General features: G+C 37.4%; 1 non-coding gene across 1 annotated transcript; it reads left to right on the top strand.

Annotated features, from left to right (window-relative positions):
* Nucleotides 1-2,251: 2,251 nt before the first annotated feature.
* Nucleotides 2,252-2,359, top strand: LOC112787031 (small nucleolar RNA R71). The gene has a single exon (XR_003194469.1). It is a non-coding gene; the product is annotated as a small nucleolar RNA R71 (small nucleolar RNA).
* The last annotated feature ends 5,554 nt before the right edge of the window (nucleotides 2,360-7,913 follow it).

Here is a 7,913-nt window from a genome sequence, read left to right as displayed (position 1 = left end):
AAGAGAGATTGAGGTGATTGGGGAAGGGTTTTTTTGGGGAAGAGTGTTTATGGGGTTGTGTGAAAGAGAGTGGTGAGAAGAAGTGAGTGGAGGTAGGTGGGGATCCTGTGGGGTCCACAGATCCTGGGGTGTCAAGGATTTGCATCCCTGCACCAATTAGGCATGTAAAATGCCTTTGCACACAACTCTGGGCGTTCAGCGCCAGGTTGGTGCCCATTTTGGGCGTTCAACGCCCATTTGTTGCCATTTCTGGCGTTGAACGCCAGAACCATGCTTGTTCTGGGCGTTCAGCACCAGAATGCTGCCCATTTTAGGCGTTCAGCGCTAGAACCATGCTCTGTTCTAGCGTTGAACGCCAGGCAGATGCTCTTCCAGGGTGTAATTTTTCTTCTGCTGTTTTTGATTCTGTTTTCAATTTTTATATTTATTTTGTGACTCCACATGATCATGAACCTAAGAAAACATGAAAAACAAGAATAATAGAGTTAGATAAATAAACATTGGGTTGCCTCCCAACAAGCGCTTCTTTAATGTCAATAGCTTGACAGTGGGCTCTCATGGAGCCTCACAGATGTTCAGAGCATTGTTGAGACTCTCCAACATCAAACTTAGAGTTTGGATATGGGAGTTCAACACCAAACTTAGAGTTTGGTTGTGGCCTCCCAACACCAAACTTAGAGTTTGACTGTGGGGGCTTGGGTTGACTCTGCTTTGAGAGAAGCTTTTCATGCTTCCTTTCCATGGTTGCAGAGGGAGATCCTTGAGTTTTAAACACAAGGGAGTCCTCATTCCATTGAAGGACTAGTTCACCTCTGTCAACATCAATCACAACTCTTGCTGTGGCTAAGAAAGGTCTTCCTAGGATGATGGATTCATCCTTTTCCTTTCCAGTATCCAGGACAATAAAATCAGCAGGGATGTAAAGGCCTTCAACCTTTACTAACACGTCCTCTACTTGTCCATATGCCTGTTTTCTTGAATTATCTGCTATCTCTAATGAGATTCTAGCAGCTTGCACCCCATAAATTCCCAGTTTCTCTATTACAGAGAGGGGCATGAGGTTTATCCCTGAACCAAGGTCACACAGAGCCTGAAAGATCATGGTGCCTATGGTACAAGGTATTATGAATTTTCCAAGATCCTGTCTCTTCTGAGGCAATGTCAGTTGATCCAGATCACTTAGTTCATTGATGAACAAGGGAGGTTCAACTTCCCAAGTATCAATGCCAAATAATTTGGCATTCAGCTTCATGATTGCACCAAGAAACTTGGCAGTTTGCTCTTTAGTAACATCCTCATTCTCTTCAGAAGAGGAATACTCATCAGAGCTCATGAAGGGCATAAGGAGGTTCAATGGAATCTCTATGGTCTCTAGATGAGCCTCAGAGTCCTTTGGTTCCTCAGAGGGAAGCTCCTTATTGGTCACTGGATGTCCCAGGAGGTCTTCCTCCTTGGGATTCACGTCCTCCTCTCCTTCTTTGGGTTCAGCCATGGTGCTTATGTCAATGGCCTTGCACTCTCCTTTTGGATTCTCTTCTGTATTGCTTGGGAGAGTACTAGGAGGGATTTCAGTGATCCTCTTGCTCAGCTGGCCCACTTGTGCTTCCAGATTTCTAATGGAAGACCTTGTTTCATTCATGAAACTCTCAGTGGCCTTGGACAGATTAGAGACTAAGTTTGCTAAATTAGAAGTATTTTGTTCAGAGTTCTCTGTCTTTTGCTGAGTGGATGATGGAAAAGGTTTATTATTGTTAAACCTGTTTCTTCCACCATTATTAAAGCCTTGTTGAGGCTTTTGATCCTTCCATGAGAAATTTGGATGATTTCTCCATGATGAGTTATAGATGTTTCCATAAGGTTCACCTAAGTAATTCACCTCTGCTATTGCAGGGTTCTCAGGATCATAAGCTTCTTCTTCATAAGAAGCCTCTTGAGTACTGTTGGATGTAGCTTGCATTCCATTCAGACTCTGAGAAATTATATTGACTTGCTGAGTCAATATTTTGTTCTGAACCAATATGGCATTCAGAGTATCAATTTCAAGAACTCCCTTCTTCATAGGCGTCCCATTATTCACAAGATTCCTTTCAGAAGTGTACATGAACTGGTTATTTGCAACCATGTCAATGAGTTCTTGAGCTTCTGCAGGCGTTTTCTTTAGGTGAATGGATCCACCTGCAGAAGTGTCCAGTGACATCTTTGATAGCTCAGATAAACCATCATAGAATATATCCAAGATGGTCCATTCTGAAAGCATGTCAGAAGGACACTTTTTGGTCAACTGTTTGTATCTTTCCCAAGCTTCATAGAGGGATTCACCTTCTTTCTGTTTGAAAGTTTGAACATCCACTCTAAGCTTGCTCAGCTTTTGAGGAGGAAAGAACTTGGCTAAGAAAGCCGTGACCAGCTTATCCCAAGAGTTCAGGCTATCTTTAGGTTGAGAGTCCAACCATATTCTAGCTCTGTCTCTTATAGCAAAAGGGAAAAGCATGAGCCTGTAGACTTCAGGATCTACTCCATTAGTCTTAACAGTATCACATATCTGCAAGAATTCAGTTAAGAACTGAAAAGGATCTTCAGATGGAAGTCCATGAAACTTGCAGTTCTGCTGCATCAGAGAAACTAATTGAGGTTTCAGCTCAAAGTTGTTTGCTCCAATGGCAGGAATGGAGATGCTTCTTCCATGTAAATTGGAATTAGGTGCAGTAAAGTCACCAAGCATCCTCCTTGCATTATTATTATTTTCGGCTGCCATCTCCTCTTCCTGTTCGAAAATTTCTGAAAGGTTATCTCTGGATTATTGTAATTTAGCTTCTCTTAATTTTCTCTTCAGAGTCCTTTCAGGTTCTGGATCTGCTTCAACAAGAATGTTCTTATCCTTGCTCCTGCTCATATGACAAAGAAGAGGGCACAAAAAAATAATAATAATAGAGATCCTTTATACCACAGTATAGGGATCCCTTTGTGAGTGGGAGAAAAGAAGGAGACAAAGAATGTAGTGTAATGGAAGAAACACAAGTGTGAGGAGGGTAGAGATGTGAGATGAGATGTTAGTAGATGAATAAATAAATAGAGTAAGATGGGAGAGGGAGAATTTTCGAAAATAATTTTTGAAAAAGGGTTAGTGATTTTCGAAAATAGTTTTTGAAAAAGGTTAGTAATTTTCGAAAAATCTTGAAATCAAAAATAAAAATAATTAGTTAATTAAAAAGAAATTTTGAAAAAGAAGGAAGGGATTTTTGAAAATGAGAGAGAGAGAGTTAGTTAGGTGGTTTTGAAAAAGATAAGAAACAAACAAAAAGTTAGTTAGTTAGTTGAAACAAATTTTGAAAAGATAGGAAGTTAGGAAGTTAGAAAAGATATTTTGAAATCAAATTTTTTTTTTTTTGAAAAAGATAAGATAAGAAGATATTTTTGAAAAGATATGAGAGAAATTAGTTTTTGAAAAAGATTTGAATTTTTTAAAATCACAATTAATGACTTGATTCACAAGAAATCACAAGATATGATTCTAGAACTCAAAGTTTGAATCTTTCTTAACAAGTAAGTAACAAACTTGAAATTTTTGAATCAAAAAATTAATTGTTATTGTTATTTTCGAAAATTTTATATAAAAATAAGAAAAAGATTTTTGAAAAATATTTTTGAAATTTTCGAAAATAACTAAGAAATTTGAAAAAGATTTGATTTTTGAAAAAGATTTTGAAAAAGATGAGATTTTCAAATTGAAAATTTGATTTGACTCATAAGAAACAACTTGATTTAAAAAAAATTTTTGAAAAAGTCAACTCAAATTTTTGAATTTGATGAGAGAGAAAAAGGGGAAGATATATTTTTTTTTGATTTTTTGAATTTTTATGATGAGAGAGAAAAACACTAAAAAGATGCAATGCATGAAATTTTTAGATCAAAACATGTGATGCATGCAAGAATGCTATGAATGTCAAGATGAACACCAAGAACACTATGAAGATCATGATGAACACCAAGAACATATTTTTGAAAAAATTTTAATGCAAAGAAAACATGCAGGACACCAAACTTAGAATTCTTTAATGCTTAGACACTAAGAATTCAAGAATGCATATGAAAAACAAGAAAAGACACAAAACAAAAAATCATCAAGATCAAACAAGAAGACTTACCAAGAACAACTTGAAGATCATGAAGAACACCATGAATGCATGAAATTTTCGAAAAATTCAAGATGCACATGCAAATGACACCAAACTTATGACATGACTCTTGACTCAAACAAGAAACAGAAAAATATTTTTGATTTTTATGATTTTCTAATTTTTTTGGATTTTTCGAAAAATTAATTGAAAAAAAAAAATAAGGATTCCAAAACACTAGACATGGCTTACTAGCCAAGCATTCTTGCATTCTTAGTCTAAAGCTTCAGTCCAGGTATCAGACATGGCTCACTAGCCAAGCAAGCTTTCAATGAAAGCTCCGGTCCAAAACACTAGACATGGCCAATGGCCAGCCAAGCTTCAGCAAACATAGATACCTCTCATGTATACAACAGCTGATATTTCATCCAACTTCATATACTTATGAGTGGAAGCCTCAGTCCAAAAGAATTTAGACATGGCTTTACAGCCAGCCAGGCTTCACATGCTTCATGAAACACTAGAATTCATTCTTTAAAAATTTTGAATAACAAATATATATATATATATATATATATATTTTAAAACATTTTTATTTTTTCGAAAACAAAAGAAAAATTTTTGAAAGATTTTTTTGAAAACTTTTTGAAAGCAAAACAAAAAGAAGATTACCTAATCTGAGCAACAGGATGAACTGTCAGTTGTCCAAACTCGAACAATCCCCGGCAACGGCGCCAAAAACTTGGTATGCGAAATTGCTACTCAGGTTGTGAATTGTTGTTCGAAATTGATTCCCTGGCAATGGCACCAAAAACGGATGCACAGGACCATGGTCTAAACATATCTTCACAACTTCGCATAACTAACCAGCAACTGCACTGGGTCGTCCAAGTAATACCTTACGTGAGTAAGGGTCGAATCCCACGGAGATTGTCGGTATGAAGCAAGCTATGGTCACCTTGTAAATCTCAATTAAGTTGACTCATATGGGCTACAATATATTATGTAAATAAAACATAAAGTAAGGATAGAAATACTTATGTAATTCATTAGTGAGAATTTCAGATAAGCGAATGGAGATGCTTTCGTTCCTCTGAACCTCTGCTTTCCTGCTATCTTCATCCAATCAGTCTTACTCCTTTCCATGACTGGCTTTATGTGATACATCACCACTGTCAATGGCTACTTTCGGTCATCTCTCGGGAAAATGATCCAATGCCCTGTCACGGCACGGCTAATCGTCTGGAGGCATCACCCTTGTCAATGGCTTCATCTTATCCTCTCAGTGAAAATGGTCAACGCACCCTGTCACGGCATGGCTATTCATCTGTCGGTTCATGATCATGCTGGAATAGGATTTACTATCCTTTTGCGTCTGTCACTAACGCCCTGCAATCATGAGTTAGGAGCTCGTCACAGTCATTCATTCATTGAATCCGACTCGGAATACCATAGACAAGGTTTAGACTTTCTGGATTCTCTTGAAAGCCGCCATCATTCTAGCTTACACCACGAAGATTCTGGTTAGGAGATCTAAGAGATACTCATTCAGTCGAAGGTAGAACGGAAGTGGTTGTCAGGAACGCGTTCATAGGGAATGATGATGATTGTCACATTCATCACATTCATATTGGAGTACGAATGAATATCTTGGAAGCGAAACAAGATGAATTGAATAGAAAACAGTAGTATTTTGCATTAATCTTTGAGGAACAGCAGAGCTCCACACCTTAATCTATGGAGTGTAGAAACTCTACCATTAAAATTACATAAGTGAAAGGTCCAGGCATGGCCGAATGGCCAGCCCCTCTGATCTAAGAACCAGGCGTCCAAAGATGGTCAAAAAGACGTCTAATACAATAGTAAAAGGTCCTATTTATAATAAACTAGCTACTAGGGTTTACATGAGTAAGTAATTGATGCATAAATCCACTTCCGGGGCCCACTTGGTGTGTGCTTGGGCTGAGCTTGAGTGTTGCACATGTAGAGGTCCTTCTTGGAGTTGAACGTCAGTTTTTGTGCCAGTTTGGGCGTTCAACTCTGGTTTTGGATCCTTTTCTGGCGCTGGACGCCAGATTTGGGCAGAAAGCTGGCGTTGAACGCCAGTTTACGTCATCTATTCTTGGCCAAAGAATGGACTATTATACATTGCGGGAAAGCCCTGGATGTCTACTTTCCAACGCAATTGGAAGCGTGCCATTTCAAGTTCTGTAGCTCCAGAAAATCCACTTTGAGTGCAGAGAGGTCAGAATCCAACAGCATCAGCAGTCCTTCTTCAACCTCTGAATCTGATTTTTGCTCAAGTCCCTCAATTTCAGTCAGAAAATACCTGAAATCACAAAAAAACACAAAAACTCATAGTAAAGTCCAGAAATGTGAATTTAACATAAAAACTAATGAAAACATCCCTAAAAGTAACTAGATCCTACTAAAAACATACTAAAAACAATTCAAAAAGCGTATAAATTATCCGCTCATCAATGCCCCAATTGGGAATTTGGATTGTAAGCTCACCTAGTGACATCTTTTTGAAATTGTCAAGCTATATGGACCTTGCTTGCTATGTGATTGATTTCACCTCTAGTCTCTTTTACAACATTGCATAGCAACCATGTGTCCTATTTTATGTCCACTAGGTGATGGAAACCAAAATTCAAAGTGTGTCATTAGTTGATGTGTGATTTTCATTGTTCCTTTATCATTAGAGTCTCCTTGCACATCAACCAATGTCCCTTCATCTTCCATGTCACAATTGTTTGATTATCGCTTGAATGCTTTCATGCTTCTTTATGACTTGTTTGTTGGTCTTAACTTACAAGTTTCCTTTGAAACATCTCAAGCACACTAGAATGAGTGAAGTGCATGTTCCTTTTGTGTAACTGTGACATAGCTTTTTATGTTAGTGTGTGTGTTCTAAACTGCGCGCAACTTAGAATGCACACTTACTTTCATCCATGTCACACGTTGGGTCATTCACTTTATTCTAGTGATTATTAGCTCATTCCAACAATATATGCTTCCTTACTTTTGCATTTACTTATTTTATTATCTAGTTTTCTATTTTTCATGGAGGATGCACCATAAGCAACAAGGAAAGCGGAAGAAAGAACATGCAACAACCGGTTGATCCACCAGCTAAATGTGGCAATCCGAAAAGTCACCATATCCCCCTTGCTTGTCTTTGAATGCACTGAGGACGGTGAAAACGTTTAAGTGTGGGGAGGTCGTCCGACCGAAACGGTCGTTTTTGGGTGAAAAAATTCTAATCCTTACACTTCTACATTTTATTTTTCTTTTATTATTAGGTCTTTTAGAATTTTTAAATGTATTTTCTAGGTTTGCATATATGTATAATAAGCTTAGTTAAAATAATAAAATTCTCCAAGAAAAATATTCTTAATAGGGCTTAAGTTAATCAATACATTTGTAATAATAACAATGCATATGTGTTGTGATAAAAAGAGAATGCATGAGTGTGTGAAAAAGTGAAGAATGGGTAGTTAGGTTTGTATTTGAATTGTATATGTTGTAGATTAGGTGAGAGCTTAAGTTAATCAATGATTCAAATTTCAAGCTCACTTAGCCATATATAACCTCACCTTGACCCTAACCCCATTACAACCTATGAAATGACCTCACGATATATGTATGCATGCATTGAATAATTATTGATTGTTAGATGAAAAACAAATCTTAGAAAGCATGATTAGAGGAGAATTGAGTGAATCAACCCTAAACACTTGAGTGACTAGAGCGGATACACATCCAGTGCGGGTTCGATTGCTCAATTCTATGTTT

Source organism: Arachis hypogaea, chromosome 20, assembly GCF_003086295.3.
Source record: "Arachis hypogaea cultivar Tifrunner chromosome 20, arahy.Tifrunner.gnm2.J5K5, whole genome shotgun sequence".
Lineage (NCBI taxonomy): Eukaryota > Viridiplantae > Streptophyta > Magnoliopsida > Fabales > Fabaceae > Arachis > Arachis hypogaea.
This window is presented reverse-complemented; position numbering and strand designations above follow the sequence as displayed.